Source organism: Pelophylax lessonae, assembly GCF_965119305.1.
Source record: "Pelophylax lessonae genome assembly, chromosome: 1".
Classification (NCBI taxonomy): Eukaryota; Metazoa; Chordata; class Amphibia; order Anura; family Ranidae; genus Pelophylax; species Pelophylax lessonae.
The window spans coordinates 796536930-796549244 of NC_138768.1; the positions used below are offsets into that span (position 1 = coordinate 796536930).

Here is a 12315-nt window from a genome sequence, read left to right on the forward strand (position 1 = left end):
TGCATTCACCATCTGACCCATGAAATTATCCAAAACATTTAGGAACTGCCTAGCCTTGGCTGAGTGTGTGGTTCCTTCTGCCCAGTCTATATCAGGATAATTAAAGTCCCCCATTATAATGACATTTCCCATCCTTGCTGCCAATCCTATCTGTAAAATGAGGTCCGCCTCCCCCTCCTCCCTCTGGTTGGGGGGTCTATAGCATACGCCCAATATTACCTTCCCCACCGTGCCTTCCCTTTGAAGCTCTACCCATAGAGATTCGTCCTTAGCTCCATTATTAATATCATCCCTCATATTTACCTGTACACTATTCTTAATATACAGACATACCCCTCCCCCTTTTTTACCTTCTCTATCTCTGCGATAAAGGGAATACCCCTGAATGGTCGCCATCCATTCATGAGAGCTGACGAACCAAGTCTCTGTTATCCCCACAAAATCTAAGTCCTCCTCAAACATCAGTAGCTCCAGCTCTCCCATCTTGTTGGCCAGGCTTCTGGCATTGGTATACAAACCTCTTAATTTTGACCGGTTACATATATCCTCATTTGATGTTTTTAGGCTGCTCTCTTGATTTTTCCCCATACCCACCCTGGGTATAGGAGCTCCGAACACCCTACCGCTAATGCCCCCATTTCTGCCCTCTGAAACTTGCTTTCCACTGGCTAATTCTACATCTGTTCCCTCCCCCCCATCACCTAGTTTAAAAGCCCCTCTAACTTTTTGGCCATCTTCTCACCCAGTACAGCTGCACCCTCCCCATTTAGGTGCAATCCGTCCCTACCAAAGAGCCGGTGGCCGACTGAGAAGTCGGCCCAGTTCTCCAGGAACCCGAAACCCTCCTTACTACACCAGCTCCTCAGCCACTTGTTAACTTCTCTAATCTTCCGCTGCCTCTCTGGTCTGGTGACAGAGCGTGAGGAAAGGAATGGCGATAACCAGCAGGTGTGTTTACATGTGAACAGCTGTGATTGAACACAGCTGATCACATGGTAAAGGGCTGCTGTGATTGGCCTTTTACCAGGATCTGTGATCAGCTGTGTCCAAAGGACACAGTGGCACACAGTGATCAAGGAGCACGCCGGATGCACGCCCCAGGGCACATGTGGGGGGGCATGCGTCTGAGAAGACGTCCATGGATGTCCAGAGCTATGCTGAAATCGTCTTTTGGCAATAGTGGGGGTCTGAAGTTGTGAACAAAGTTATGGAAAATCTGGCTGCTCAATTGCACGACAGACAGAAAATTCACTTTGAAATCTGGAGCCCCTAACTACTGTATATTTAAATCCTATCTATAGCCCAAGGCAGGCGATTTATGATGTGTTCAACCAGCAGATTGAACAAAAAAAATAAATAAACCGATTCCCCCATGCTCACGTTCAATGTAGATGTGGAAATCACTCCCACTGACTTATTGTATTCTGCCAGCGGGGAGCCTTCCCCACTGGTAGAATACAATTATCAGCGTTGCTAGCTATAACCGACGGCACTGTACACAAGTCGATCGATAGATTCCCAGTATGGTTCCCCAGTACTCCCAATATGAAATTTGCGTGGGGGGCGTGTCCCCGAATGCAGACAGAGTGAGTTTGGGGACAGACACACACACTTGCACCCAAACTGATGTCATATTGGGAGGAGCGGCTGTGTCCATGCAGCTGCTGTGTCCCAACTGAGATGATTGGCCTGCATGAAGATGCACAAAAACACCTGTCCGGCCCTGCTCGGGTGTAGGTTATAGTACACCACACGTCAACCAGGTCTATCTCATAAGGACGATAGGTTTTTGCATGGTCACTCCCTTTTCTTGACATGTTGGCCTTGCTGTAGGATACCCTGTCTTTATTATGTAATAACCTTTGTAACCATGAGATTTACCTGGATATTATACTTTTCCCTGTGTATGACACAGTATTTCTCTTTCTGCTTTTTCTAATGAAAACAAAATTATTTCTAATATTTGTAACATAAAAAAACTGCACTTGTATTGCCAGCATCAAAATATGTAAAAATAAATAAATAAATAAATGATAAAATACAGTATATACATATAAACTTTTTTTCTCATGATGCATTGCTTACTTTTGTTTGCTATGACTACACACAGAGGGGAAGCACATTTTAATTAACTATAAGTAATGATAATGACAATTTCGCAAACCAGAATTTCTGGCTCAGCTAGCATAACCTGACTTCTGACAGCATACTACTTTACCTACTATAAAGTATTATATCATCTTCTGTTCTGCTGTGCTCATGGATCAACAATCATGATTCCAAAACGAGTGCAGATTATCTGCAGAGAAGGCATAATCCTACATTTGTTACCAACTTGCATATTATTGGGGGAAGACAGAAATTTCCACGGTGTGATAACTACAGCAGTATGTTTGTGGTTTTATTGAAACTTCCTTCCTTCTTATGTTTTTGGTTCAAAAAATAATAATCTAAACCCAGAAATAGAAATAGAAATTTATCATATTGCAGTTTACCTGTCTGGAGATGTGGTGGTTGTGTTTTTTTTTTTTTCAAGCATTTCGCCTTTATTTTCACCTGGTGATCCTGCCAGTAACACATTAGGTAACAAGACTTATTCCTCTTTATCTAAGGAGAAAGCCATGGTGGTCTCACTTGGTTGCTCACCTGATTTGGACTATAAACTCGCCTGTCTCTTCCTCTCCATTACATGGGTTTCAGGGGAATTTGTAGTTTAAAAGAGTTGTAAAGTAAGAAGGTTTTTTATCTTAATGCATTAAGATAAAAAGCCTTCTGTGTGAAGCAGCCTCCCCAGCACCCCCTATCTCTGTCCAGCGATGGCCATGAGTCTCTCGGTGGGGACTCGCCCTCCTGATTGGCCTAGACACAGCAGTGGCGCCATTGGCTCCCGCGACTGATAGAGAAGAGACGATTAAGGGGAGATATGATATCAATGTACAAATACTGTACTGGCGACCCTAGCATAAGAAACAAACTATTCAGAGAAAGGGAATACAATAAGACACGTGGCCACTCACTAAAACTAGAGGAAAGGCGGTTTAACCTTAAAGTACGTAGGGGGTTCTTCACTGTCAGAGCAGTAAGGATGTGGAATTCTCTTCCGCAAACAGTCGTATCAGCAGGGAGCATCGATAGTTTCAAAAAACTATTAGATGGGCACCTTAAAGACCACAACGTACAGGGGTATACAATATACAGTTAACAGCAAACACACACATCATAGGTTGAACTGGATGGACTGATGTCTTTTTTCAACCTCACTAACTATGTAACTATGTGACTGTCAATCAAAGTCAGTTAGCCAATCAGGAGAGAGAGGGGGCAGGACTGAACCGCAGCTCCCTATCTGAATGGACACACAGAGCTGCAGCTCTGCTCGGGTGCCCCCATAGCAAGCTGCTTGCTGTGGAGGCACTCGACAGAAGGGAGAGGCTAGGAGCAGCAACAAGGGACCCGCAAAGAAGAGGATCCGGGCTGCTCTGTGCAAAACCAACTGCACAGAGCAGGTAAGTATAATATGTCTGTTTTTTTTTTTTTTTTTTTTTTTCAAAAACAAGATTTACAATCACTTTAAAGAGGAAGTAAATTTCCATCTTTAAGTTAAACCTATAGGTAAGCCTATATTAAGGCTTACCTATAGGTAGTGTAAAGGCCCGTACACACAATATGAAAATCGAAGGTAAAATTTCATCCAACGAACGGATCTGCCGGTTTTCGGATTGTTAGCATGGTGCTTTCGACAGCCAATTACACATTTTCGGGCGACAAAAACTGGATGTGCAGGCTATAAAACTTTTATCGTACGTCAACACAATGTCCGATTCCCATTTACTTAGTATAGTTTTCGTCCGAAAAATATCGTAAGAGCAAGACTACGCATGCTCAGAAATGAAAGAACACATACAAAACAATTCAACACATTACATCACTTCTGAAGTTAAATTCTGTCTTACGGGATTTTTCGTATGAAAGTAACCTCTTCACTTTCCATATGAGACTAGCATGCAACAAATAACGGACGAAAGATCGTTCGATAATCTGATCGTGTGTACAAGGCTTAAAATATCTCCTAAACATGCACTGTTTAGAAGATATTTACTGACCTAGCAGCCAGTTACGTCACTGGCACATGCGTTCTGAAGAAACGGCTGCATACGCAGGAGTGACGAACCCGAAAGGAAGACTCAATATAGATGGACGCTGCCTCCAGCGTTTTCAGGTAATTTTAACATAAGTTTACATATTTAACAAAAAAAAAAAGTGCAACGGTTTACAACTGCTTTAAAGCTGATCTAAACTGACTGACATTGACATTTTTAATCCTTATGCTGTTTAACATTAGTCAATTTATAGGAAGGTTCTGTAAATTATATATACTGTGTATATATATATATATTTAAATTTATTTATTTCCTCTAGGGTTTTGTAAAGTCCATATGGGTACCTGGAAACTGGAGACTAAAGCCCCGTACACATGCTACGAATTTCCGCCGACCGGTCGTCCGTCTTTTGTCCAGAGTGCGTGTCCGTTGGTTGGAATGTGCTCTAGACTGCACACGAATTTTGTCGTCCGAAAAAAGATGACGCTACAAAAGAGGAAGTGAGTTTTTGCCCGTGACCCTTCTGGGCATCTCGCGCTGATTTCGGTAGCATTTGTTTGGTAAACGACATTTCGCTATATTCCAAGACATCGTTCGAGAAGTAATTATGATGACCGAGGATTCTACTCTTGCTGTTTGATGGGCTGGGAGTAATTGCTCTAAGCTGAGTTCTTTGCAAGAAGAAGAAAAAGAGGACCTCCTGGACCAAAAATTGGTTGCTCAACCGTGAGCAATTTTACCACATGTCCTTGCTGCGGGAGCTACAGGAAAATAATCCTGATGACTTCAGGAATTATTTGAGGATGACGGATCCATGTTTTCACCGTCCTCTTGCCTTGGTGACCCCTATATTCTGAAGCAGGATACATGTATGCGGGTTGCAATTACTCCTGAGCAAAGGCTAATTGCAACATTAAGATATCTTGCAACAGGGAGAAGCCTGCAGGATCTCAAGTTCACCACAGGTATATCCCCCCAAGCTCTTGGAGTCATCATCCCTGAGACCTGCTCTGCTATCATTAAAGTCTTGCAGAAGGACTATATCAAGGTATGTTTCTTATTTTTATATTACATTCCATGTATTTGTCATGTCAAACTAATTTAGTTTATTTTGGATGTACATCAAATTACAGATGTCATTATTTTGAAACTACCCTCTGGCCTCATGCACATAGTAGTAAAGCTATATATTTTCCTAAGCATTTTTAAAATGACCCAGTAACCACTCCAGAATTCTCTCCTATGTGTCCCTAAACGCATAGCCTGTTAACAGTATATTGTATCTGTGTAATTTTCTGACTTTCCCAGAACCCATTATTTCTTTAGAAATTTATTTTTACATAGTTTATGAGGTTTATTAAAGACATCAGTCTATCCAGTCAAACCTATGATTGTGTATGTTTATTTTCTGATGTAAAAACGTTCAGTGGGCACAAGCCCTTAATGATGTTTAAAAGCATAGTTTTACCCACCCACCCATGCTAAATGTAAAAGTCAGCATATACAAATACTGTAGCTGGTGAATTACAATATTATGACATTAGGAGGGGAAAATTAAATGTATGTAGATGTCATACCCCAAAATGCTAAAGATTCCCTTCATGTTGTTCTTATCTTAAAGTTGCATAAGCATTTCTCTGCCAAATGTGTGTGTAATAATGTGATGTGCACAAGCACTAATTGTATTTTCATTTTTTCCCAACAGTTTCCGACCAACGCAGAGCAGTGGCAGGAAGTTGCTGGCCAATTCCAGGAGCAGTGGAATTTTCCCAATTGTGGGGGTGCTATTGATGGCAAGCACGTCCGCATCATCCCACCACCTAATTCGGGATCCTATTATTATAATTATAAAGGTTTTTTTTAGCATTGTCATGCTAGCAATTGTCAATGCTAATTATGAATTTATGTTTTTGGACATTGGAAAGAATGGCCACAATTCTGATGGGGGAGTCATTGACCAAACCAAGTTTGCTCGGCGGCTACAAAATGGCACTCTCAACTTGCCATCCAGGGAGCAAACAATTGAGGGTCTCAATTTTGTTTTCGTGGCTGATGATGCTTTTGCGCTTGGGGAGCATCTTTTGAAGCCATTCCCTCTGAGAAACCTCACCCCCGAGCAAAGGATTTTCAATTACCAGCTATCCCGAGCTAGAAGAGTGGTGGAGAATGCCTTCAGGATAATGTCAAATCGGTTTAGACTTTTCTTGAGCTCCATCCATCTGGCATTAAACAAAATTAATCATGTGGTCGTCTGTTGCTGCATCTTGCATAATTTTTTGCGCAGGCATGCAGAGACATATGTAAGCTCTTAGCCAATGGAGAGTGACCCTGCCATGCCAGGGCCTAGTGTAGAGGCTGAAGCACGTGGGCCTGTCGATCCTATGACACCAATGGAAGTAGCCCGTTCTGGCTTGCCATCCAGAAGTGCCCGTGATGTTAGACAACAATATGTCGACTATTTTGTGGGGAGAGGGGCCATTTCTTGGCAGCAATTCCTGCCCGATACAGTCTAATTTGTATAAATATATTATTATTTGTGCAATTAAAAAATCTTGCATTTATTCAGGAGTGTGTATTTTAATATTTTGGGTACATGCCAAAATCGACATGTTTTTTGTTCATCATGTGTTATATATGTGTGACTTTTGGAGGGTTAATACATTCATCAGTGTGTTTATCTACTGTTGTCTCTCCCCAGCTGTTAAAATTAGATTTTTACCATGTGTGTTTGGTTTACCAGTTGCTCCAATAGTGAAATTAGACCTTAACTGATTCACGAGGTCACTATATCGTAATTATTTTTAAGCACCACATGTTTCACTAAAGATAATCCACATTTTGGAAGAAACGTGTGCATTTGGGTCCATATGTCAAGTATCTTGATTAATATAATTTATATACAATGTAATAAGCAAAATATGAAAATATGAAATATCAAAGCTTTGGGACATTGCTAGGTGGCCAAAAGACCAGGGCGTTCAGCACCCCAGTTAAATTCGAAAAGCCCTCTCACATTGTAATGTAGGTCACACCCAAGGTCCACCCAATGTCACCTTACATTGGTGGTCATTGGCCAGAAGGTCCCCATACTTTTTTTTATTATTATTAATACATTAGTGTAATAACAACTTAGCTCCACCTGTTATGTTGTGTTAATTTATGACATCCTTCTCACTGCCCACCAATGTAAGGAGATGTCAGTGTTATGTGAAACTCGCTCAGTGTAGAGATATAAGTGTTATATATATATATATATATATATATATATATATATATATATATATATATATAAAGGGAAATGGACAAACGAAGCTGCGATACACTATATATTACACTGATCTCAGTACACTGAGTGCTAGCACCTATCACAATGACATGTAGAATCCTAGGAGTGCTAGTCCTTTAAATAGAACCTGTATACTGTGTGTGTAGACTGATTGCCACTCAGTCAACAGATATCATTGTGCACTCAGTGTACTAGTGAATATCACTTGTTAGATGGCCACTGGTCCAGAAGGAACACTCATTCTGGCAGGCTGATAATTATACACACAAACTAAAATGCTTTAATTAACATTCAACTATGTGAACAGGACAGCCATCATACATTTTGTGCCACCTCACACAGCTTTAGACCTGCCCCCCCCCCCCCCCCCGCGGCAAGGCAAAGAAATATTATAACACACATTGTTGAGTGGAAACATTTTTTATTAACACACATTCACAGGGTTAGGGTTAGGGTGTTGTAAAGAGAGAACATCTAGATTGCTTTTAATTTCAGGGAACTTTGTTCAGTAGACATGTTAAAAAAACTGAAGCAAAACAGTTCTTCAAGTCTTCTTATTTAGTACTTATAAAACGTTATCATATGCATAGGAGCCCTGTATAAAACTGTATAAAAATGTTTAAAACTTTGGGACACCTCTTGCACATGATCAGTTATTGGCCAAAAAATAGGCCATAAAATGTTTTAAGAACATTGGGAAAAGCAAAAATATCCCAAATAAACCCAACAAATATAACATAAAAAGTAACCTTAAAATTTTGCAAGCAGGTCCACAAAATCACGCATTTTGCATTGTAAAGCTGTAGCAGCCTCCTTTATTTTTTCCAGTTCTGAGCAACACTGCAAAGCATCAACAATCATCCTGGCAATTGTACAACTATGAATATCATGACCTGTTAATAAAAAAGAATATATATTAAGTAAATGACAAGCAACTAGATGAGGTCATAATATCTAAACATTTGGGGTCAAGTTCATCATAAACAAATTAATAGTTAGTACCTACCCTGTGCATTGTTGTGTGTAACCTGCTTGCCCTTATGACACCTATACTACTATGAAAGTACACAGTGCAAACATTATGTTCTCTTTGCACTGGTGTCTGTGGCTCATAAACAATTCCACCTGTTGACACAAACAGCTCACTACACCTCTTCCTCCCCCATGGTAATGCACTTTATACTATGTACATTAGCACTGTACGGTTTCACACCTTGCTAATGTAGCAAACAGGTAGTTCCTTTAAAGCATTAAATCAAATACACCAAAATAGAAATACACTAGAACCAACATTAGAATAATACTTACTTGGGCACAAAAAAAGGGCTCCCCAACACTTGTTTGTGTTTGTTTCTTTTTTGGAGACTCACTCTGAATCATGGCAGGGGATCTTGGAGCAAATATTTCCAGATCTGATCCGGCTGTAGGTGACAGATCCCATGGCTCAAATGAGGGAACTTCGGGGACATCTGGAATGTCCATTTCGTCTGAAATACAACAATAGAAGGTTAAAGAATCAACCCAAACTCAGATATTTTTCGTCTCCCATTTTTAAACATTATGTGGCTACCAACCTTGATGTTGCTGTGGTGGTAAGCTGATTTGCTGAACACTTGACTCCACCATGCTGCACTCTGGACTACTTGCCACATTGCTTTCCTCCATAGTGGTCACAGTGTGTTTTGTTTGATCATTTTCTACATAATAAAAATGTGGCATGTCAGAAAATTAAAAGGGGGGAAATTTGCTATGACATGGTGCACTGCTTGACAGCTTTTTTCACTGAAAATATTCTGACATGTACATGGTTACCTCCTAAAAAGTAGGGACATTAATGATTTACTGAGCATAGGAAACAATTACATTTGTTTTGGGAATGTGTCATTGCATCAGGGACCATTTCTTCATTTTTTTCCTCCAATGTGGATGGAGCAGGCATGGTAGATTCCCTTCTCCTCATATGTTGTCTTTGTTTTATTTTCATTTTTCGTTTTTTCCCTATTTAAAGGTGAAAAATACAATATGGAACAAATATGAGTTTGCAAAGAAAATTCTTTGCAATAATATGCATATATAGTTTATCGTGGATTCCTGTCTTTTAATTTAATATACAAATAAATCCTAAATATATCAAGAAAATACATACATGACAAATAAAATTATTAAGTAAAGTTTTCATATACATTAGTATCTATACATTTCTATACAACATACACCAAATATAACCAATACATACAGTGGGTACGGAAAGTATTCAGACCCCCTTAAATTTTTCACTCTTTGTTATATTGCAACCATTTGCTAAAATCATTTAAGTTCATTCTTCTTCCTCATGAATGTACACATAGCACCCCATACTGACAGAAAAACACAGAATTGTTGACATTGTTGCAGATTTATTAAAAAAGAAAAACTGAAATATCACATGGTCCTAAGTATTCAGACCCTTTGCTGTGACACTCATATATTTAACTCAGGTGCTTTCCATTTCCATTTCTTCTGATCATCCTTGAGATGGTTCTACACCTTCATTTGAGTCCAGCTGTGTTTGATTATACTGATTGGACTTGATTAGGAAAGCCACACACCTGTCTATACAAGACCTTCCAGATCACAATGCATGTCAGAGCAAATGAGAATCATGAGGTCAAAGGAACTGCCTGAAGAGCTCAGAGACAGAATTGTGGCAAGGCACAGATCTGGCCAAGGTTACAAAAAGATTTCTGCTGCACTTAAGGTTCCTAAGAGCACAGTGGCCTCCATAATCCTCAAATGGAAGACGTTTGGGACGACCAGAACCCTTCCTAGAGCTGGCCGTCTGGCCAAACTGAGCTATCGGGGGAGAAGAGCCTTGGTGAGAGAGGTAAAGAAGAACCCAAAGATCACTGTGGCTGAGCTCCAGAGATGCAGTCAGGAGATGGGAGAAAGTTGTAGAAAGTCAACCATCACTGCAGCCCTCCACCAAGTGGCCCGATGGAAGCCTCTCCTCAGTGTAAGACACATGAAAGCCCGCATGGAGTTTGCTAAAAAACACCTGAAGGACTCCAAGATGGTGAGAAATAAGATTCTCTGGTCTGATGAGACCAAAATAGAACTTTTTGGCATTAATTCTAAGCGGTATGTGTGGAGAAAACCAGGCACTGCTCATCACCTGTCCAATACAGTCTCAACAGTGAAGCATGGTGGTGGCAGCATCATGCTGTGGGGGTGTTTTTCAGCTGCAGGGACAGGACGACTGGTTGCAATCGAGGGAAAGATGAATGCGGCCAAGTACAGGGATATCCTGGACAAAAACCTTCTCCAGAGTGCTCTGGACCTCAGACTGGGCCGAAGGTTTACCTTCCAACAAGACAATGACCCTAAGCACACAGCTAAAATAACGAAGGAGTGGCTTCACAACAACTCCGTGACTGTTCTTGAATGGCCCAGCCAGAGCCCTGACTTAAACCCAATTGAGCATCTCTGGAGAAACCTAAAAATGGCTGTCCACCAACGTTTACCATCCAACCTGACAGAACTGGAGAGGATCTGCAAGGAGGAATGGCAGAGGATCCCCAAATCCAGGTGTGAAAGACTTGTTGCATCTTTCCCAAAAAGACTCCTGGCTGTATTAGATCAAAAGGGGGCTTCTACTAAATACTGAGCAAAGGGTCTGAATACTTAGGACCATGTGATATTTCAGTTTTTCTTTTTTAATAAATCTGCAACAATGTCAACAATTCTGTGTTTTTCTGTCAGTATGGGGTGCTATGTGTACATTCATGAGGAAGGACAATGAACTTAAATGATTTTAGCAAATGGCTGCAATATAACAAAGAGTGAAAAATTTAAGGGGGTCTGAATACTTTCCGTACCCACTGTATTGCTTAAACACAACTATTGCTTACTTCTTTTCCGGATATGATGGATGTGACCTAGCTGTTCTTGTTCCCGATGTTTCAGATCGGACCATCTTTTTCGGATTTGGTCCTTGGATCGATCCACACCATAAATATTCTTTAGAGATGAAATGACCTTCTCAAGAATTCTGCCTTTTCTGGAGTTGGGTCTTTCATAATTCTCCAGCTTGCCATCATAATCGTTTTTCTCCAGTATGGCCACCATCTCAACCATCTCACCCTTGCTCATAGGTGTGGCTTTGGGTTTTTTCTGAGCCCAACCACTGCGGCCTTCACTGCAACTCCCCGATTCTGCCATCTCCTCCACGAATCTTCTGACGACTCACGTGTCTGTGTGTCGCATGCAGCTTAATATTGGGCATGTACACGCCCCTGCGTCAGCGTGCCACTGGAGGCGGAGTTGACGCATGCGCTGTATTTAAAGGACACCAGATCGTTCACTCGCCGATTCGCCATCGAACAGATCTGTCACAGGAGCACGATCGATTGGCGAACCACGAATCATCTAAGCAAACAAAGGTACGACTTTAAATTCGAGCACGGATGTTTTGTGCCCTATACAGCTTATATTGGGCCTATCTTTATTATGTGAAAAAATACATGATCTTTGACTATGTTTTGTGTTGTGTCTTGCAGGCATAAATAATGGTTGACAAATTTACGTCACTGGATTTTTTACCTCAATTTATTGAGGAATACAGACAGTTGCCTTGTTTGTGGAAGGTGAAGAGTAAGTATTACTCAAATAAACAAATTAAAAATGATGCTCTTCAAAAATTGGCTGATTTATGTAAGCCATTTTGCCTAAATGCTGACATTCAAATATCTAATCTGCGCAGCACCTTTAAAAGGGAGCTGAACAAAATCTGGGATTCTGAAAGGTCAGGAGCTGCTGCTGCCGATATTTATGTACCAAGGCTCTGGTATTTCGAGAGCCTGCGCTTCCTGACCGAACAGTCAGAATCAAGGCTATCCCTGTCTACTCTCCCTTCCACTTAGGCAGAGGGCTCAAGTGCCGAAACCCAGGAGG

The 12315-nt window shown here is 40.9% G+C and overlaps 1 pseudogene across 1 annotated transcript in view; it reads left to right on the forward strand.

Annotated features, from left to right (window-relative positions):
- The first annotated feature begins 4843 nt into the window (after positions 1-4843).
- Positions 4844-12315, forward strand: part of LOC309549547 (putative nuclease HARBI1) — a 34817-nt pseudogene continuing 27345 nt past the window's right edge. The window contains exons 1-2 of the transcript in view: positions 4844-5148; positions 5806-6400. The product of the transcript in view is annotated as a putative nuclease HARBI1 (transcript). The remainder of the gene's footprint in view (positions 5149-5805; positions 6401-12315) is intronic.